Source organism: Lissotriton helveticus, chromosome 9 (assembly GCF_964261635.1).
Source record: "Lissotriton helveticus chromosome 9, aLisHel1.1, whole genome shotgun sequence".
Taxonomy (NCBI): domain Eukaryota; kingdom Metazoa; phylum Chordata; class Amphibia; order Caudata; family Salamandridae; genus Lissotriton; species Lissotriton helveticus.
The window spans coordinates 1050753069-1050775986 of NC_136070.1; the positions used below are offsets into that span (position 1 = coordinate 1050753069).

General features: G+C 41.8%; 1 protein-coding gene across 1 annotated transcript in view; it reads left to right on the forward strand.

Moving 5' to 3' along the window:
* Nucleotides 1–22918, forward strand: part of SLC6A11 (solute carrier family 6 member 11) — a 763151-nt gene that overhangs the window by 693824 nt on the left and 46409 nt on the right. The window lies entirely within an intron of this gene.

Here is a 22918-nt window from a genome sequence, read left to right on the forward strand (position 1 = left end):
GAGATGATAAACAGCCATGTGATGTAAGAATGGAGGGCTCTCGTGTATCGTCCCAGTGGTGGATGGAGGCAGGGTCCAAATGCACGAGGAAATTAAATGCCAACGCGCGTTTTGGTGTAAAGCCCAGGGGGGCTACACCTTCATCAGTGCATTGGATAAATGAGGAGTGCGGGAGTATGGGCATCTGTTGACCCCAGCTGACCACCAATCGTGTGATGGCTGCGATTCTTAATGGGGCGCAAATTGCGATCTATCTCAGTAATATTCTTGAGCTAGGTTGATTGCAACCCCATTCAGAATTGCTAAATTAAACTCTAACATTTGGAATTTCTATTTTCTAATCACGATTTGCAAAGACTGGCATAGGAAAATCACAATCCCTAAAAGCTATGTTCCAAACTTCTGGAGCACAAGAATAACTCTCACTTTAGAGGTGGCCCCAGAAAAATAAAGCAGAGAAACTGAAACTATTGCTCCGATGACATTTCCTTGTGCTTAAGTGGAGCAGTCAAACAAGTGTGCAGAGATGATGTGACATCAAACCTACAAACTTCTTGCCTTTTCCAGTGAAAAGTGAAGTCAGGACTCAGTGTCTGAGCACACAGCTTGACACATTTGTATGTTTTCTTTTAAAAAATTTAATCCTATCATGTATTTATATTTGTATTAAAAACTCTCATAATATAACAATCAGTTGTGCTTAAAAATGTGGGTTGTAAGTAGGGAGGTACTCCCCTATTATTTTCCCTGTCTTCCCCCTGGACTATTTCTGACATTCCATCCTGATGGGGAAATAGAGAGACAGTTCCATTTGGGATCTCTAATTCAAAGGAAGAGCAATGAAAGTTGTCTTTTATGTTGCCAACTCTTACTCTCCTCTTCCCAGATGGCAAATCTCTGCTATATGGCCACTGTCAACACCAATCCTGACTTCTTGCTGCAGAGGCTGAGCCATGGTCATCCAAAAGAAAAATACTAAACACCCAAACTGGATTTTGTAATCAGTTTCTTGACAGGACTGTGAGGCATACCAGTTCTAAGCCAGTTTACTATCAGGATACACAAAGTACTATTTCATAAAGTTACTTTCCCATCAACGTTGTCAAAAATATGCTTTTGTCATTGAATTAGATTTTGAAACCATAGTAGAAAATAACTTTTATTGTATCATTATAAGTCAAGATAGGAAAAAGTAATTCCATTAAAAGTAATGGACCTCATTTTAGAGTTTCCCGGACTAGTATGTACTCCTTCATGGTGATGGAATAAAGTACTCTGTCACTCTGAAAAAGAACCCACCCACCGAATTTTGAGCTGTTTGACAGTTCCTGCCCTTCTGGAAACCAAATTGGGCCTTCATAAAAATGCAGTTATTTTCAGCCCTTTCTTCTAATCTAGCTAACAGGAGCCATCCCATGAGCTTGGCAGTAGTGTCAAGGAGAGAAATTGGGTGGTAATTCATTGGCGACCCCCTATTGCCCTATTTGTAATTTGGCACTATTACGCTCTGTTTCCAGGATAAAGGTGGTCCCTCTATCTTAATGGAATTAAAAACATTAGTCAATAAAGGGACCCACAGGTCGTAGTTCTCCTGGAAAAGATCAATTGGTATGCCGTCGGCCCTGGAGCCTTTCCCGAGGCACATGATTCCAGACCCTTTCTAACATATTCTGTAGAGAAAATTAACCCACCTTGGGCTACAATCATTGAGCTGGGAGGTGAAGAGATTAAGGTGAGGCTGAAACAAAACATTTTTTCGTAGTGTCTCACCCAAGCATCTTAATCTACATGTGAATCCAGGGTGGGATCATTGGAATCTTTAAAATAGGGGGCATTCACTGTTTTCCAAAAATCCCTGCTACTACCTGAAATAGCTGCAATTTCAAGGAACTCCCACGCCTGTTCCCTTAGTTCTTTCTCTCTTGCCTTCTTATAGTCAATACGCAGTCCTCGATTCTTTATCGAATCTCTAGGGGATATATTGAAAGTGTTTACAAGAGCTTTTTTTGCTTGCGAGCAAGCAGAATCAAACCAACGAATGGTTGGAATGTTAGACGATGCCTTTGTGCGTATGAGTTTTTTTTCTTTCTTTTTTTTGTCCTCATCTCACCTTGGATCTGAGCAGGTTTAGCAAGCCGTCTAGAATGGATCCGTGCGCCCTTCGACTTACTGCATATATCCACGCCCCCAGGGCTTCCTCACGTAATTGAGGTCAGGTGTAATTATTGGACCGGGGTACCACCATCTTTAAACTAGTGATTTATCAGATATAGGTGTCGACCCCAGTCTAAGAGGGGAGACCAGATGTTAGCCTGTGTTCCTTCCCTATCTCCCTGGTCCATACGACCGATGTTTAGCATAGCTTTAACCCAGTTTTCTCTATGGGGGGGTCGGATCTTTCCACCTTAAACAGATCTCTCTCCTAGCCATGATTATCAAATACAATAATAGGCCTTTGCCTATCTGAGAGAGCGCCTCAGCTGTAGAATCATTCATACCAAAAATAACCAAGTTAATATCCAATTCCAAATCTATGCCAAAAATAGCAGTCACTATTTCCCTCACATTCTTCCAGAATATACTTAATTCCGGGCATTGAAAAAACATATGGACATCATCTGCATTATCAGTTTTACATCTAGGGCATTTTGGAGTCGGAATTGGGGCAAACCTCGCAATTCTGGCCGGGATAAAATAAAGCCTATTTAACACAAAAAAAGTGGTTCCTCTTTAACCTCGCTGGCTTTATAAATTTGTATAGTAATTTAAGGGAAGATTCAAATCTCTCTTCCGTAGGGCTGGACTGGGGGAGGGAGTTCCACACAGCACATTGAGACGGGATCTCTCTATCCTCCGCCTCAAGGAGCCTTGCATACCAATAAGATATTTATTTTTTCCTTGGCTGTGGGTCTAGAAAAAGCTGCTCAAGATCCCAATTCCCTTTGATCTCACCCTCTTCCGCCTCATACCATGATCTCAACTGGAGGAACTTAAATCTAGAGAATGTAGGGCCAATCTACAATCAAATTTAGCTAAAGTTGAAAAAGACATAGAGTACCTCTTTGCAAGACGGAAAAATCTCCCATTGTCCATTTATGGTAGGGAGAAGCTAGTAAAGATGACGGTCCTCCCCAAACTGACTTATTTGTTAAATACAATCCCCCATACTTCCCACAGAACGCTATTAATAAAATCCAGGGTAAGATTGGAAGTTTTATATGGGGACAAAAAAGTGCAAGATTGTCCTGGAAGAAGCTGAGAAGGAAGCTTCTGAAGGGTGGCTTGGCTCTACCGGATGTCAACTGGTACCTAATGGCATTTCAGTTTAAGGGGATAAGGATGTTACTCACAACACCAAACGATACTAAGTGGGGTAGCTTATTGAGGGAAATGGCTTCGGCAGAGGGGGACAACGGGCAAGGTCAGTTCCTGTATAAATTTGGGGCACGCCTAAAGGTTTTGAAAACCGCCTTGTTAACATGGCACAAACTGAGGCGAATCTGGGGTTTGGGGTATTTCTCTAATCTTGCCCCAATATGGGACTCCCCAGGGACCCCGGAGTGCTTAAAGGACAGCTTAGCGACCCCATTAAAGGAGGTGAGACTGCGGATATGATAGGAACTGGTTGACTCAGATGGTCTACTTCCATGGGAAGTTTTAGTGGCCAAGATTGGTGAGTGCTTCTTTTAATTTCATCAGAAGGGTCGTAAACTGCGTTACCAACAGTGTTGGCAGGGGGTTCTCTTCCAGACATGATATTTCATTTTTGAATTGGGCTACACTTTCAGGGACCAGGTTTAGCTTTTGGGCCTGTGACCATTTCAATTGGTATCCATTTTTCCTAGCCCGGGACACGTCCTCCATTTTCTGATGTTGGACTTTTAATTTGGACAGGATACTTAATTGAATATATAGGATGGTGTGATCACTGTAACAGGAAAACTGAGTACCCATATGTGCCACTGTTCCTTTTAGCGAAGCCGATGATAGAACAAAATCTATCACAGACTCTTGCTTTCCCCTTCTAAAGGTGCTCCCTGTCTCTCCTACTTTACGTCATTAATTATTTCCAAGTTCCACTTACATAATAATCTATTTAGAGATTCGCCATACTCATTGTGTTGGAAATGACGTAAAGGATTACCACGAGGATCTTCCAAACCACATACCATAGTCCCGTTATATTTGTATAGATGAATATTAAAATCCCCCGCCCACATAATGTTTACACGACCCCTAGCTCTAGTCAAATGAAAATTCTTTAACTCGATCACTAGTATGTCTAAAACTGCCTTCATATTACTCCCAAACTCATTGTTATAATAGTTAATAAATAACCAAGTATCCCTTGTTTTTTACTAGTCATTTGAAAAAGTTGAAAGTGGCTGTTGGTAAGGCCAACTGGTCTAAGTTGATAGGATGTAGTATTCGCAATAAGAGTTAATAGCCCCCCCTTTGCCCTCCCGGATGACAATGGAATTGCTGGGGTATAAAAACTCTGAAACCCGGGGAAGAAGACTGGTTCCATGGCCCATGTCTCCTGAAAAAATATAACCTCCAATGATTGCCACAGGGTTTGCCAATCCTGATGTCTTAATTTGGAGGCTAGTCCTGCTATATTCCAGGATCCTATGGTGTACCCCCTTTCCTCTACACTGGTCAGCGAAGGTGGAATACTCATATCCCTCTCCTGACTACTTGGATTGGGAATTACTACAAAACTAGACCTCTCTATAACTGGTGCGTTTGGAAGTTTCGCCTGTGGTTTTAGCCCTGGAGGAGCCATAGTATATTCACTCCGCAATAATACGAGTGGTGGAATTAGTCAATCACACGACTCCAAATCTGAGAGAGGTGTAAATCTGTTCTGCAACCTTAGCCCTAAACTAGCATTGAAGCCTTCAATAACTCTCTGGCCTATATCTCCTAGATTTCTCCTGTTCCTGTTATCCCTATGTGGCTTGTCACTTTGGTTATAAAAATGATCCAGTGACAAGGGGCTGATCTGCGAAATCCTTGGGGAAAATCTGTGAAGGTTCTCTAAGAGAGAGGGTCCCATATACGGATCATTAAAATTAATAACCACACAGTCCCCAGTAAAAGATTTTCTTGCACCACCCACCCAGTCTACTCTTCTTGCCATTATGATTTTAGTGAACAGTTGATAACTCCTCATTTGTGAAGCCTTGAGATTGGCTGTTAGCCAATGAAGACATTAGTCCATCAGCTGTCTTGTGGATTCACTCTGATTTCCCCGAAGAAGGGGTATGTTCGCCAAAGCCAATACCAGTGGGGCTGCTGCTGGTGGGTGATCAAGAGTTTGGTGCGACTGGTTACCTGGTGCTCCTAAATAAATCTCAGAAGATCCTCTTACTCGCTTAAGCCCTTTTGAATCCTCTTGGGATGATGGTACCTGTCGCAATAAATCCCTTTCACTCTTCTCTTGAGTGTTTTGAGTATCCCCATTTATGTTTGGATTAGAAATTCCTGTTAGCGGCAAAGAGAGGGGCAAAATATTATCAGTCAGTAGAATTGGCGTTGATTTACTTATAAATGGTTCCAAACCTTTATTCAGTTGAGCTGGATTGTTCCCTTTATGAAATTCCTGGATACAGTCTACTTTTAATTTGAGACAGTTTTGTTAAAATAGTATTCATTATAGCTGCCAGCCTTTTAGTTACTTCAGTCCAAAAGGGCTCATCTGGGGGAACTTGGGTAATGAGAGGCTATCCTCTAGGGGAACTACTGTTATAATGTTCGGTTTTGTCACCCTAGTTTCTGGTCCTTTTTTGTTTAGTAGCCCGAGTGTTTTTAGATTGTTTTTGCTTTATGTTTACAGTACCCCCTGTTCTAGTGCGCCTGGCTGGTGATTTAGGAGTAAGCTCCTTTTGGGGTGTATTTAAAGGGCATTTTTCTATTTCCCTCCTTTGTGTGGCCTGAATAGTTGAAGAAGAAGGCCTAGACTCCTGTTGGCCTGGTGGAAGATCCGATGATGTTAACAATATTGGAGATGATTGCACGGCCTGTAAAAATTAATTGGGGCTCTCAGGAGTTACCCCCAGAGGGAAAAGATGTGGCTCCATTGAAAGGCGCCTTTCAGTTGACTATATTTCGTGTGTCAGAACACTTGCTGCTCTAATCAGGAAAGAGTCCAGGGTCGCAGTTACCCCTCCTATATTCCTGTCCCTCAAGGCCCTTCTTTTTGACATAATGTTGCCAAAATAAAACAGTACCTGACCTTTATGCTGAAGTTAGTGGGGCGCCCAGCCTAGCCTGTTCTGAGCTCCGATGGGCGTGGATGGGCCCGCCATTGGCCCGGGCTCCACCTGGGCCCATCCTCACGCACGTCCAGTGCCGCGGGCCGGCGCCTTGCCTTTATAGCACGTCCGTGCGCTAGTGCTGCTGGATATTGTGTTCCCCTGTGAGTCCCGGAGCAGTCTGTGTGTCAGGCAAACAGCGGGGAGCCAGGGAACAGTTTGTGCGACTACAAAGCACTGCAGGCCAGCGCCTTGCATCTATAACGTGTTCGCGTGCTAGTGCTGGTAGATGTTGTGGTCCCCATGAATCCCGGAGCAGTCCGTGTGTCAGGCAAACAGCGGGGAGCCATAGAACAATTTGTATTACTACAAACCGCTGCGGCCCGGCGCCTTGCCTTCATAGCGCTTCCGCACGCTAGTGCTGCTAGATTTTGTGGTCCCCTGTGAGTCCCGGAGCAGTCCGTGTGTCAGGCAAATAGCGGAGAGCCAGCGAGGGGCCAGGGAACAGTTTGTGTGACAGAGTTATATGTATAGATCTTACAGCATGAAATTACACAGGTAGTGTTTCTTCTATGTTATGCACTACACGTCATAGCATAAAAAGTAAATAGTGTATGGCACTCTATGTGTGAACAAGGCTGGTTCCCGGGTGAATCGTGTTACATGACAAGCATCATTTGAAATAAAACAGAATGCAGTAATTGGAACCCTGTGCTGTGTCTAAGCCTGTTCTTTATTTGTAGAGTCGGCGTTAGAGGAATTTTGTTTTCGAGCCCTGCTGGCACAAGAGACCGACGCGCCCTCTCATTCTGGAGCACCATGGCTGCCAGTGGAAAGAGGAGTATGTATGAAGCTACATGCCATGGAGCCCCCCAAGCCATTATGTGATTGCATTTATTGGCATTAGGAAGAGGGCCTTGCAGCATTCAGCTGTGTAGGAGGGATTCCAAACATTTTAATTGTTTTCAAGCGACAAGCTGCAAAATAGTTGTGAGGGAGTGAGGACACCGCCACAATTGAGTTTACGATGAGGGAGACATGCCTAACATTGCACATTGTACATTGCGAGTCTTGAATACGTGAAAGGATGTGCATTCAAATTGAAAGTGGCCTGCACATTGAAAGGATTGTATACTTTTAAGCAATGACAAGGATTGAGCAATTGCATGACTGAGTTTGGTTTAGTAGCATTAGGACACAATTGACAATAGTGTCTGAGAAGATGTGAACCCTGTCATTAGAATCACAGTGGCATTTTAATGTACCGTCCCTGTTCATCCAAATGTCGAGTTAGGTGTGGATTTGTGGTACCAAGGAGGCTGATGGTGTTATCAATGACAAATTAATTGCATTTTTTCTGTAATGCAATGTTGTTGAATTAAGGATGTTTTACATGAAATAGCATAACGGTCAAGGCGTTACAGATTGGATAACGGTACTTAAAATGCAATGAATTGTTGAATGGCATCATGGGATTTTAAGTGGTGGGGTGCCGTTATCCAATTTTGGACTTGAGATAACATGAATATTAACTGAGTGCATTTAACACTCTAATCATGAATTTAATAGATCTTGTTGCTTGACATTTATGAGTCCCACGGGGCATTGAATTATATACAGAAAGAGTCTATTATATTCCATTATATTAGTTATGATTCCATGATTAAGTACTACATATGACTAATGCTCAGTCATGTGGCAAGGTAGAAATTTAAGATTCAGGTTTGGAGCCTGAACGCTGGTTGTTCGGTATTTTACTACTAGGTCTTGAATACTTTGAATATTTTGGATATCGACCTGCAATTGTACTTATGCGATGTATATTAATTAACAACAGAGTTATATGTATAAATCTTGCATTATCAAATGACACAATTAGTGTTCAAAACAGTATGAGGATTAATTGCTGTAAAACAAAATATGATAACAGTCAAAAAGGGATAGAGAAAGTAGTTGTAGAATTATATACATAAGCAAACAATATATTATTATAAATGTTTCAGGACGGTTTGGGGACTTCTTCCGATGATGAATGATGTTGGGTAAACTTTTGTGCAGAAGCATCGAAGAAAATAGTCACAGGAGACCATCTGCGTTCTCTTTTCAGGAGTCGAGACATAGGAGAAACATAGGCACGGTCCAGTCAATGGTTATAACATACACTGTACCACCAAGATAGAAAGGCGAATTGTGTAGAATGTTTCAAATGTTTTGTTATATGCTGGAGAGCTATTGCAATTAATAAATCCACAGTGTCCATGTTATGAGAGAGGGTTTGCCAATGATCAGATAGTGTACCTAGAAATATAACTTTAGGGAAGAAGGGGAAATGAGTATGTCAGATTACATTAATTTGGGTTCTATGATCAAGGTTGAGGGAGGTAGAAGTATTGATCCATTCAACATCCACTCTATATATCAAAAATCAATGGAGAATGGATCACTTGTAGACTACAGCACCAGGGTTTTTGGGGCGCCCTTCTTAAAAAACCCTCATACACGCATGTTCTTCGGTAAGGTGGTATATCTTGATTCTCCACCAAGCAACGTAGCGTGGGTGCATCATCATAGGGTTCTTTTTTGTATATGCAACCTCCACCAGGAGGTACCCACTGGTATTGTAGCAGTGTTCCAGAAATAGTGCTCCAAATAAATCAAAAAAGTTAAAAATCTTGTGATCTAAAAAAATTAATTTTTTAAGGATATAGATCAAAAGATACTAAAAAAAGTTTAACTGTAGTGAAAGGTCGAGTTACTGAACCTTTTATACACGAAAGGTGGTCAACGTGTTTCAGCCCCACTGCCTCCGGGGGCAGAGACAGTACCATCGAGGAAATCCTGCAGAGCCGGTGAGGAACTAAAAGTCTCTTGAATCCCCGATGAAAACTTGATTCATGAAAAACAAGGTACTACTGACCTTGTAGAACAAACACGTGGGAAACTGCTCCACAGTGATACTACACAAGTCGTGCAAGTATTATTAATATTTTAATATATTCCATCTCGGTCCTGAAGAAGGCCCCCTAGACCCGGCTGGGCACAGTGGGGCTGAAACATGTAGACCAAAATTGCTTTTGTATGGAAGTAAGATCATTTTGTATGTCCATAGAATCCTGTGAAAGTTCAGGAGAATAGAGGGAGGTACAGTATTTTTAAAATTCCTTTAAAATCTCTAAATGTTTAGTTACTGGGGCAGAGGCAGAATTTAATACATAATCAATGATCTTGATTTTAAGATAAGAAGCAAGGAATTTGCCTCGAAGAAGTCCGCTGATGGTGCTAGAGGCTCCGGTAATTGAAGAGCATGTATGTTCTTTCCCTCTGTTAAATTGGATGGCTGAACTGTTTTCGGATGAGAACAGTGACTTCCTATTGGAAGCTGTTGCCACATATTTAACATATTCAATATTAGGATGAGGTGTGTCATCGTCATTTATTGGACATCAAAAAAATGTTTTTATTATTTTTTTTATTTTTTCTGACATTTGAAAACTTTCTCTGCCCCACGCCTATTGACTTTGCTAGGCCAATGACTAAATTTACTTGAATATAAGAGGTCTAAAAGAATTTTTTTTTCCTTTTTTATTTTTTTCACTTGCGCAAATTTGAGCTCACTGTCGTTCTTGAACTCTGCTTTCGGAAAATTTGCCCCTTATTTTATCTTATCTTATCCGTGCTAGGATCAAGGGAGGGTGTCATATAGATATGCTTTGCCTTCACACTGTGTTAAGTAAGCATGAGCTTATTAGAAGTTTAAATGCCATTTTACCTTTCTGCTGCTTCTGCACACCGCACATATTGTTATTAGAGCTTTGAGCCTAGTAGAATATTTTGCTTCACACGAGAATAATATGTTTTGCTATCGTATCAGCTTTGCTTGGTAAGCTATATCTGAACAGTGAGTGCTGAGGCCTTCAAGGTTATTTCAACACAGTGGTTGTTGTGAGGTCTGATCTGCGCACGTTCTAGACATAACACATATGCAGCTGCGGCCAACTCTGGCTTTAGGCGCGTTTAATAATGCAACGCGCAGAGCATGCACACACACTTGATGAATAATTTGCCTGCAGAGAGCTGGTGGAAGATGATGCGATCCCTTTCCACTAAGATCAAAGGTATGGGGCCGCCCTTCTAAAACCCAACGAGACCTTCTTTAGATATAATATAATGTAGTAGCAAGGGAGGGTAAGACTTAGGTGCCAGTTAGCCTTCTTCCCTTTTGCATTTTAACATGCTTTCTCCCATTGTATTTTATGGACTAGTAACGATGCTGATAACCTTGTTGCTTATAATATGTTTGCTTGTATTAGCTAAGATACTGCGCCTGAGAACACGGCATTAGAAATAAACATTTCAAATTTGCACGTGTCTTCATTTACTCCTCGTTTTGGATTGATATGTTGGTATAACGAAAGAGTGTTCATGTGTTCCACGTTACCTGAGGTGTTCTAAGTCCATGTTCTGGGTTGTCTAAATCATTGGGGGTATGGAAGAACTAATGAGACACTGATTGCTAGTCTGGTAGGGGATTTTGGATACTGAGGTGAGTTTTAGTACACCCTAATTCACTAAGGTTCTAGGTCTCTATGCACAGTTCTGTGTAGGAGCAGAATCCCTGCGATCTGTGGATAGTTTATTGTATTTACATTTTTATTTCATTAACTTATTAAGATCAGCTGCAGAATTAGTTGTTGTATAGAGGGATTCTAATAACTTAATCGATTTAAGGATTTAATTTGCTTTGTGGGAATTTTGACGTTTCTTTTTCGCAACATAAGAAATATTAGAATTTCTGGCTGAAGCTTTAAAGGAGTCCCATACAATAGAAAAGGATGACACAGAAGATACATTATGTTTAAAAAAGTCAGTAATGAAATCTTCAAAAGAGGAAGTGAAAGATTGGCAGATAATAAAGAGGAATTAAATCGCCATTGTCTATTAGAGTTAGTAACTGGGAGTAATTCTAGGTCAAGTATTACAGGAGCATGATCAGAGATCAATATGGATCCACTGTCTGTGTGTAAGATAGCTTGTGTTAGTGTTTTTGATACAAATGTATAATCTAAGCATGATTGTGAGAGATGAGTGGGGGAGAAAAAAGTGTATTCACGGAGCTGTGGGTGGCAGAGCCTCCAGGAACCAACAAGGGATCTATGAAAAATGAGGTTGGGAAAGTGTTGATGCATTTGTGAGGAAATAAAAGGTGTTTTAGATGCATGATCAATGTAAGGGCCAACAAGTAAATTACAGTCTCCACTGAAATTAACATATGGTGTATCAATAGACATCAAAGGAGTAGAAATGTGAGGCAGAAAAGCATTGTGAAGTCTAGTAGGGGCATATACATTTGATAAAGTAATAGGTACATCATTGGTTTTAAGGTGAACAGATAACCATCGACCTTCTTTATCTGAGTCCTGAGAAAGAAGAGAAACTTTAAGCTTTTTGTGAATGAGAATCACAGTTCCATTTCTTTTACTAGTGCCTGGAGAGGATGTAGTGTAGTTCCTATATTCCCAATAGGCTCTGCGCATTGGAATAATATAAACAGCAGTGTAGACGTAGGACTGAGGTCGACTAGGTCTCTACTGACTATATTAGACTTAATTAGTTTTGCCAGCTAGCTCAGAGGTCACTAGAAACTTTCTCGAATGTTCAGGAAAGAGTTAACTCTCCTGATTTAGACAAGAAGTGATTAGCTTCTGACAACCGCATAAACATGACAACTTTGCTCCCTCAGAATAAAAAGTATATCTCTAGAGTCGTGTGAAAACAATAGACGGTTATTACACTCAGTCAATCGTGCGTACTTAGTTTCACCAGAGTGCAGAGAAATAGAGAGACGGGCGTTTTCAATAAAAGGTGTTATTTATTGAGCAGTCTTCTTTCTCATGCAAGAGAAATGAATTGCCACAATTGCAATACTTGTCATGAAGTAAAGTGCGTACAGTATAAGGACTATTATGAAATAATACTGTAAAAGCATTGATATGGTTTCTTAGCCATATGATACTTTACAATGGATAAAATATATACATACATAAAAACATTGCCTAACGTACTCAACTGGTGCTTCTATTCTACGCCTACCCCGGTGTACCTGACCTAAGCCTAATACTTGGGAAGGAGTAAGTAAGTTGCAGTTTAGGTTAAGTTGGGGTTTTTGCCAAGGATCTGAATCAAGAATTCTCTTAAGGGTTTAGTCAGCTCCGTACCTTAGTTCTTAGAATGAAGGAGGTCTTGTATCTCTCTCTCAGGACTCGATATCCCAGCAACCCGCAAGGGTGACTGGAAACATCGGAGCTGGATTTTCTCGGCTGGAGAAAAAGACAGCGTCTTTCTCAGTGCGTCAAAAGGGAGGGGCGGCTTCGTTCAGCTCTCGCATCAGCTGGGCTTCCGGGCAAGTAGATGGCCGCTCTGCTCCAAACCAGTGTGTGTTTCCTTAAGGCAACGTTAGTATATTTATACCTGAAAGGTGCCGGGTTTGACGTAAGGTTGGACATAAGACGTCACCAAGAACTAACAGTTCTTTCTGACTCTAGGAGTTCTTGTGCAAATCAAAACAAGAGCAGGGGGATTTCCCGGGCTGCTGGAGGCTTGGTTTGTTTAAAGAACGCTTTGTACTTTCTAGGAGTCTAGGGGAGTAGCCTTGACGTATTTGGACTGCATGGGCTATTACTAAATATTGATATGATTCTTATGCCTCTATAAGGGTATTATTTATTATAGCCACATAAGGGTATAAATCGGGAATATCGAATTAGGGTCCTAGATAGAAACACAACAAGGAAAAGACGTCCTACTGATTGTCTCTTGAGTTTAAGAACTTCTGAAGCTATTAAATAGGATTCTTGTAAGAAAACAATATCTGACTTAAGGTTAGATAAGTCGAAAAGTACTCTTTGTCTTTTAATAGGTGTACCCAAACCCTTAACATGCCAAGAGATGACAAGTAACGTCATTAATCAACTATAGAAAGCAGAACTTTTAAAAAATTACAGCAAAAATATGAATGTAACAAGCAATTCGAAACAAATAGAAAGACAAGTATAGTAATAGGTTTTCTAACAGGAATATTAAAAATGTAAAGAAAATACTAATGAAATAGAGATAAGCACAGTATTCTAAGAATAAGAGAGCAAGATAGAAATTGAAAGTAGAAAAAATAAGAAAAAAGAAAGAAAGATAGAGAAAAAAAGAAAAGGAAGAAATAATAGAAGAAAGAGAGGAGAAAAAAGAGAGTGCAAACTGAAAAAAACATAAAACATACCAAAGACTCAAACATGGGTGGAGGCTGTTGAGGCTACGAGGGAAAGATGAACAGCCATCCACGAACTCCGAGAGAGACCACAAGGAGGACTTCGATGAATAACAGATATGAAACAAAGGGATAAGCATCTGGTAGGAAAGAAACATAATCCTAGAACTTGCGGTAAAAAAGATTAGAAAAATGAGATGGGATTAGATCCTTCAAAGCCCTCAGCTAGACCATAAATAGGCAGGTTGTTATGCCTGTTTCGGTTTACAAGGTTCTCCACTTGCTTCTGCAGTGGTAGGATTTCTGATTTCATAGGACAAAGTTGCTGAGAGGAAATTTGTAAAGATTCAATTTGATGTTCCATTGTGTTCATTTTGCTGTCTAAAGTAGACCATTTATTTTCTAATGCTTGCAAGCGGATGTTGGCTTGTTCCATGTGAGGTTTGAGAGCTCTGATCTCGTCCAATAGTAGTTCCATAGAAGTTGGTGGTGGAGAAGTGGCTGGAGAAGGAGGATCCTTTTTGATTCTCTTAGTATATGCTGTTACAATTGATGAGATGGGATGTGGAGTAGAAGTAGAGTATGACGGTGTAGTATACGTCGCATCAGGAGATTGAGAAGAAGTGGTTTGATTTTATTCTTCCATGTCATCTTGTAGTACTGAAAAAGGGTTTGAAGTGTGTATTATATTAGAGTTAGAGCGTAAAGATGGGATGGATGTAGAAACCACACCTCCGCCGGATTTAATTCTGCCCATAGACATGTATGAATTGTTAAGGGTTTGCTGAATCACACAAAAAAAGTATTGTCGTAACAAAGCTTGACTACAAGTCCAGGATAGATGTAATTCACAGAAGAAATGACAACAGCAACATTGGCAGTAAGCAGGAGTAGAAGTATCAAAGTCAGCAATAGTATTGAAGTAAAAGCCCACTGAGGAATAAAAAGTAATTAAAAATATCTCTATAAAGGAAGAAGCATGAAGTAATGTCAATACCTCTTTCAGAAATGCCAGTTATAAAACCAAAATAGCATTGGCATCAGGAAATAAAGAAATCCGCAATAGTATCCTGTGAAAGTATAAATAGCAAACGTAGCAGGAGGCTTGCAGTAAAAGACCATTGTAGAATGATTGTAAGAATACAAAAGAGAACTAAAACAGCCTCTGGTACCAGAAGTATGCAGTGGTGCCTAAAAGGTGCTTTGAAAAACGTAGATAAAATGGCAGAAGCGAAACCGGACATGGTGACGCACCACACATTTGATTGTGAAGAAGCGTTATAAGAGCTTTCCGTATCTGCACACGGTATCAAAGAACTCAAGAGGCTACAAGATATCCTTTATCTCCAGCACAGTCAGATGTGAAAAACGTTGCAGCATGTTGAAATTACACCAAATTTGTGCTGAAGTGAGGAGAAGCGCAATGAAGACTGCAACGTGTGAGATATGTGGATGGAAAAAATGGCTGAAGTGAATCCAGTCAGGGAAACGCGCCGTACATCGCAAAGCAAAAGAGACACTGCACAGACTCACCACAAATAACAAAGATATCGCTGGAGTCCCAGAACCGTTCAGAAACAGATTGTTTGCATTTCCGAAGGTGACGGGTCTCGACTTCGCATGTCAATGTAAACATTCTCTGATACTCGGCGGAGCGACGCTAGCCAGCTGCCATCTTGCCTGGCATCAGACCATGCCCCCCGTACGAAATGAAATACAATGCAGCAATTGGAATCCTGTGCTGTGTGAAAATGAAAAAGAAACTCACAGAGAGGTACTGTTGTATCACTTTATGATGAAAGTTGATACATTCTTTGGAATATATATATATATATATATATGATCAAGACCGCAGGCTTGCGTTCAAAACATGTCATCTCGACATGTTAATGCAATAAATACTCCTTTGCATCTTCAATTGGAGTCTGTGCCCATGATTTACCCGGTGTTATATATTTATAAACAGCCCCCTTCAAAAAGAGCAATTGCAGGCACTCCCGGTAAGTGGCATATTTCTTTATTTTTCAGTCATGGCACAATGTTCATCCGGACGCGTTTCGGCTGTAGACAGCCTTTGTTAAATACATATATGTGTGTGTATGTGTGTGTGTGTGTGTGCGTGTGTGTGTGTGTATATATATATATATATATTCACGCTCCAAAAGGTGCCCACAGGCAAGAAGCACTCAAACAGCAGTGCTGCGCTGAAGCCTTTTATTTAGGTATGGACAGCACTGGCAAAGCAGTCCATTTAACAGCTGTCCGGCCGTCTCTGCCTGACGCGTTTCGAAGTGCTTGACTTCTTCCTCAGAGGCTCCGGAGGTAAAGATAGGCGCGGTCTGGTCACGGCTCCTCCCTTCTTATCCTCGATTGCACGCCCTGATTGGGCTGCTTCATTGAGACTGTGCATAGGGTTGTGGGAGTTGTGGTGCCAGAGTCTTTCATAGCGCTTTAAACTGTTGGTAAAGTTACAGTCCCTGGATGGGGCTGCTGCTTGTAAGCGTGTCCTCAATCCTGCGCTGCTGCTCCACATGCGAGAATCGGCATCATCCAACCCTCGGGGCCCCACGTTATTGGGGTGGTGCCAGCACTGCTGTTTGAGTGCTTCTTGCCTGTGGGCACCTTTTGGAGCGTGAATATATATATATATATATATATATATTTGTAAAATTCTAAACTGTTGACGCACGCTCAGAATACTGTCATGATGCCAGTCAAATTTCTTCAATCATAATTCCATAATGCTTTTTGTCTGTCATGCAGTCTTGATCGCATGAGATACATCTGGAAGTATTGTAAAATATGTGCACACATTCATGGGCCCAAGCAAAGGACATTATATAAGAAAACAGCAGGTAATGCGGCTGCCATGATGTGCACACTGTTGTATGGAGTAAATGAGAATGCAGTGCGTACATTAAAGCAAAAGTATGTTTGTCCAACTGCACAACACAAATTTAGTTCTGCCCTACACGGGTGACAGTAAAGACACCAATGGAAAAGGTTCTTCCAAACAATATGTTGTTATGAGCCCCATGGTGGGCAAACACTGAGGACCAAGTTAGGTTACTCGCAAAATGTCAAGGCAATTGCCTTGTATATTAACTGTCATTCCAAACTGAGAGAGGAATGGGATGTGCCATCTGGCGAACGACAAATAGTGCAGCAGCCATGATAGACTGTCGAGACATCAAACTTTCACAATGTACTGGAGGTAGATAGATGTATCCACAGTAGTTTCAGAAAATGAAATAAAGTACATGTGTTAAAGCAAAAGTAGACATTTTCGAATGCATAACATCAACAATAGTTCCAATCCAACACAGGTGACAGTCATGGCAACAGTAGAAAGGTTCGCCCAGCTACATTATCGCAGTGCACCTCACAGTAGGCAAACAGTGAGAACCTGGCCTAACAAGTTAAAATTACATCTCTTCCCTGGCAAGTGCCCCATGTGACAGCTTCTGCCTTGGACAAGGTTAGGAATAAATAGTGCCATTGCCATCCGGCAAACTGTAAAAAAAGTGGTTGGTCACAACCGAGGGGCAACAGGGAAAAGGTGGTGAGATTAACACAAAGGGGTCATTGGGCAATACGATAAGAAAATCAGGAGAGCATTGTGACTCCCCTAAGGGATTGCACCGAGATGAGAAACCCCAATCATGTAAAGTGATGCCGATGAGCGTGACCCAGGAAATCCAAGAGTGGATGATATAGCCAGAGGTACCGGTAAGGCTAGGGTTGGAAGTGCTGAAGAAATGTATTAAAAGGCAGAGGGGTACACTGACAATATACGTAACTATGACATTGCTCCACAACTGACAAATCAGCAGGGAGCCTCGTGATTGTCAAAACACCATTCAGACCACAACATAGTGCCCTAGTGGACTGGAAAAATAAGTATCAAGATCATCCCATATTTTTCCATATCCAGTCAAGCCTTAGTGGGTGAACTACCCACATAAATCAGAAAAGCTGCATGAGAGCAGGACAGTCCAATGCAATGTCCATTAAGAAACATGGTGAGATAATCAGCCAAAAGCAAACGTGTTGTTGTGTGTCGATTTAGATACCGTATATAGGTTTTCCGATTTATGCTGTTATATGTTATATGTTATGTTATGTTATATGGTTTTATATAGTGCTCAGCTGCCCCAGCCAAGTGGCGTCCCGGCGCTGTCACTAATAAGAAGGGCAGACTGCCCCAATCAGGAAGCACAACAAAACTCAACATAACAACTGTTAAGCGCTTACTTTGCAGGAAAAAGATGGGTCTTAATGGCCTTTCTGAAGGTCAGCAGATCTTCCAAGCCACGGATCTGGATCGGCAAAGCGTTCCATAGTTTAGCAGCAAGATAGCAGAACGAGTGACCACCCATCCAGGAGCGTTTCACCCGTGGAACCGCTACCAAGTGCTGCCCCAAGGAGCACAGTGCTCGCAGAGGAACATATGGGGTCAATAGCGTACCGAGCATCGGTGGAGTGGCGAGCTTTAGGATTTTAAAAGAAAGACAAATTGAATACGCTCTGACACAGGGAGCCAATGAAGTTTGCTAATAGTATCAGCAATAGGATGGAAACGTGGGAGTCCTACTAAAGTTCTCGCTGCAGCATTTTGAATATGCTGCATCCTCCTGATCTCTGCTTGGTTAGCCCCTAGCAGCAAGGAGCTAGCATAATCCAGGCGAGAGAGGATAGTCGATTGCACTATTAGCTGGCGGGTAGGAGGGTCAAAAAATTTCAAAATAGGCCTGAGACCCCGTAGGAGCCCAAAACACGTGGCTGCCGTTTTGTTTGGTGTAGGTGCAGAAACTGAGGGAGGAGTCTATCCATACCCCAAGATTTTTAACTTCTGTCTTGGGATCCGGGATTTTACCTAGTGTATTCGGTCACCACTGTTCTCCCCAGAGATTTGCGTTTTTACCCACTAGCAAGACTTCTGTCTTTATCGCATTTAACTGCAAGTAATTAGCGGTCATCCAGTTTGCGACGGCCTTCAGAACATTCTTAAATCTGGAGGCGCTCAGAGTAGAATGATCTTCCAGGGCAACCACTAGCTGCGTGTCGTCCTCATTTGAGACCATTGAAAGTTCCCATTGCTTGGCGACCGCAGCCAGTGGCTGAACATAGAGATTGAACAGAGTGGGGCTGAGCTCTCATTGCCCTTTTTAAGGCATAGAAATCAAACTCTTATTTAGGCATTATCCATGCTAACCAAATACAGGCATGGTCACCTGCATTCGTCCATCCACGTCACAACGAGTTCTTGGAAAACCGGACACTTAAGCATTTAGGACTTCCCCTTGCTTAGATTATTGATTTCTCCAAGAACTCATTTAATATGTATGAACATCTATTCCTTATGGGTTCATTCATGATGTTCCTCTGCCCGACTTTTACGTCAATACTGGCATTCCTAAACACCTTCAAGGTATAAATATACCTTCACTTACCATGGCAAACCACAGCTGGACTACACAGCTCGATACGGCTCGCCACAGCAAGTTTGGAAGTAATTCGAGTCCCCACCTGACGCACTGGCCAGACGCTGTCATCCTCCTTGCAGAGAATCCAGCTCCAGTGTTCTGACTCCTCTTGCGGGGTGTTAGAGATAGAGACCCGGAAAGAGATTCCAAACTTTCTCATTCTAAGGTTTAGAGCAGCCAAGAACCTACCTAGAGGGACTCTTGGCAACTCTTGGCAGAACTGAACTATAACTAGCTATTCTTTAGAAAACAGCACCTACTTCTTATCTCGTACTACACTTAGGTTAGGTACACTGGGGTAGAAGTATTTAGAAGCACCAGATGAGTATTTACTTTTTAGCCTTTATTAATTATGTATGTATTTTTATGAATATATGTCATAGCTACAAACCATGTTATTGCAGTATTATGTAATCTTACTGCTAACATTGTATGTATTATACTTGGCATTCTGTCTTATGATTGTAGCAGCTCATATCTCTTGCACGAGAAATAAGACTGCTCAATAAATCCTTTTTATTGAAACACCCATCTACCTATTTCTATGTAACTCTGTAGAAACGAAGCAAGCACGATTGACTGAGTGCAACTGTTATCTAATGTTTCCACGATTCTGAGAAGATTTGTTCAGATTCTAAAGGAAAACAAAGTTGTCATGTTTATGCAGTTGTCAGAGACTAATCCTTTCTTGTTCATTCAAGAAGTTTCTAGTGACCACTGAGTTAGCTGGTACACACAGGTAATTTTAATGTACTCAATAGAGACATACTGACCTCAGTCCTATGACAAAACTATAGTGTATATTATTCCAATGCACAGAGCCTATCAGGGATATAGGAACTACTCTACAGCGTGAAGTCTAAGAAAAAAAGTGCTCATTTCCTTATTTGCGAAGTGTGTATCAACCAACCAGTGTCAACGAGAAAAGGGTAGAGGAACCCATCCAGGTGTCTTTGAGTATCACATACGAGGACCCTTTCCTTTCCTGCTGTAAAAGAGCAAAAAACAAGGGTTAAAAACAATAAAATTGACAAAATCCGATTGTCTATATCTAAACCCAGATGGAGGGTTAATGAGATGGTAAGGCAGAGGTGGAAGGTCAAAAGAGGGGAAAGACAATTACAAAGTATATACTTTAGTGAAGAAACAATGGGTGACATTGCACAACATCTCCAAATGAGTCAATGAGAATAAAAGTGGAGAGAGGAGACAGAAGTGTCTAGCCAGGCAGATTAATCATCATGGAGCTGCCCAAGTTCCTCATCGAGGCAGAGCCCAAAAGGACTCTCACTCTTGAGATCAAGGTTGTGCTTGGATTCTCTTCTGTCCAACCTGAGTGTTCTATCCCTGCCCCTGAAGTTGTGAAATGTGTTCAGTTGTAAAGAAGGAGATAGGAGGGCTATCTGAGTAGTGTGCCTCCTGGTAGTGCCTTACCACAGGGTAGTCGGGGTCCTTGTTGTTGATGGCCCTCATATGTTCAATAACTTTCTTCTTGACCATATGTGTGATTCTGCCTACATATCTAAGGTGTCAGGGGCACTCTAGTATGTAAAGCACAAAGGGGAACTACAGGTGAGAAACTGTAGGATCTTTCTGGTTTGTCCTGGCATGCGTGTGGAGTATTACTTGTGTATGGTACTCTTTGTATGGGCTTTACAGTGACCATATGGAAAGAAACCTTGGAGCTTATGTTCACTGGCCTGGTTCTTGATGGTTCTTGATGGTAATGTGACTGTAGACCAGCATATCCGTTGGACTGCGTCCCTTCCAGTTTGTGAATAGTGCCGAAAAGTAGTATTCAAAAGTGTAAATTTACTCAAAAGTATAAATTGCTTTTGTGAATCAGACTTTATCGTTTTTACAGAATGCAAGCAAAAGTAGTAGTGGCTTCCGTGGCGGAGCTGGTATAATAATTATGAAAGGCAAGCAAAAACCAGGTACTGTATTTGGCTGGATTCGGCCCGAACTGGATTTAGTCTTTTTACAGTTTGTTTCCTTTTTTGTCATATTAAGTGCATTGGTATTGGCATGGGGACTTCAGGTCATCTGAAGATTAGATGAGTGGTACACTGGCAGTGAGTAGTTTCTACTAATCACTCTTAGGCCCTCATCATCCCCAAATTGTGTTCATTACTGCATCTGTTAAGTCCAATAATACAGATACCAGAATGTAACAGCTTTAATAATTATCACCTATTTTGAGTTCACATCTGTGAAATGGGGCATAATTATCGAATTATCCATGTCTCATTATTTTTCGGGCGTTTTTTGCTTAAGAACTTTCAGCCAGTTTTAAGTGGTGAACAGGAAGACGTATTAGTAGTAAAAACTCAGAATTCCACTATATGCAGCAACAGGAGGTACCAGTGCCACACGTCCAGGAATACCCTGTGCCTCCAGTGGTAGCGCCACAATAAAATACTAGCGGGCCTGGTAGGGGTCCAGTGGGAAGTACGGAGGGGGAGAGGGGGACAGCAGGAAGCATGCGGGGGCGCGGACAACGTGAGGGGGGAGGAGACTGAGTTAATGATAAAAATAAACACTCACCTGGTGCTGCCGTCCGCCTCACGTTCCTCTGCTGCAGTTCCTGGGACAGCATCAACTCCCATCTCATCCCCACGCAGCTCTTGGGCTGAAAATACCCTCCACTCAGATCAGGGAGTCTGTGGGGTTTCTCCATGCCGGCTGTTCAATACAGAAACCTAAGTGGGCATGTGCAATTGGCCAGCCTGAGACGGCCAGCCAAACACACATGCACATTTAAAAGTGCACGTAGCATTCCTCATCCCCCTAACATGCCCCGGCCCGCACCTCCCAGCACAATCTGGCTCAGAGCAGGCAAATGAAAAATAAAACAATACTAAGATATTGTTTTGTTTTTCAATTTCTGGCTCATAGCCGGTGAGGCGATGCTTCTCTGCCATTGCGGAGGAGCCGCCGCTGTGGGCCTCTTGTAATAAGAGTCTAAGAAGCAGAATGAACAGCTTTAGGGGCATTTACATGGGGCCTGACTGGCACTATACTGTCAAATGTACAGTCTTGTATTAGTCATGTGGTCCTCTAAATATGAGGAAAGTACTCATTGAGTGGGTCTGTGGAGGGCTCTTAGAGGGATTGAGAAGTTCTGTAAGAGTGCAGTCAGTGGCAGGAGCTCAGAGGTGGTTAAACCGTCAATGCACTGAAACTCTGCTTTTGTTTTAAGAAAAGTATGGACATGGGTGCAGGGCAGCACAAAAGCAATACATCATGCCTCATGGGGGTATGGACCTATTGCCCTTGTCTCTATTTATTGGGAATTTGTGGTTTAGGATCTTTCCTCAGTGGGGACTAAAAAGAATCACTCAGAAAGGGGAACATCCTTTACAACGAAACTTTTACAACGCGGTACCGTTACCACGCAGGTTTTACAACAAAAGTTGTTACAACGACTTGCGCTCGAGGGCGCTGTAGGATAGGGAATAGTTTAATTTACTATCCAACACCTTCCCTACTATCCACGGGGACTGGAGTTGGAATAGTAAATTAAACTATTCCACTATCCAGCGCCCCCCAAAGCAAGTCGTTGTAACGACTTGCGTTGTAAAACCTGCGTGGTAACGGTACGCGTTTGTAAAAGCACACGTTGTACCGTCATACATCCCTCCGAAGTATGTTAATGGTTATTTAGCATGTACTCTTCCTCAATTTGAAAGAAGGGTTGGATGTAGACATTTTACAATTTAAAATAATTGTTCCACAAGACACATAACCACTCGATCTTTGGAAGGAGGCTACAGGCCAACCCAATAAAAAGGAGTCAATGTGTATTTCACTGAGAAAGTGAAATCATGTTTATGATTCCATGAGGTGCAAGTTAATTTGCTGATTCGTCACTGTGTGCCTGAGAGTCAATAAGGCTTGTTTACAAACGCATGTAC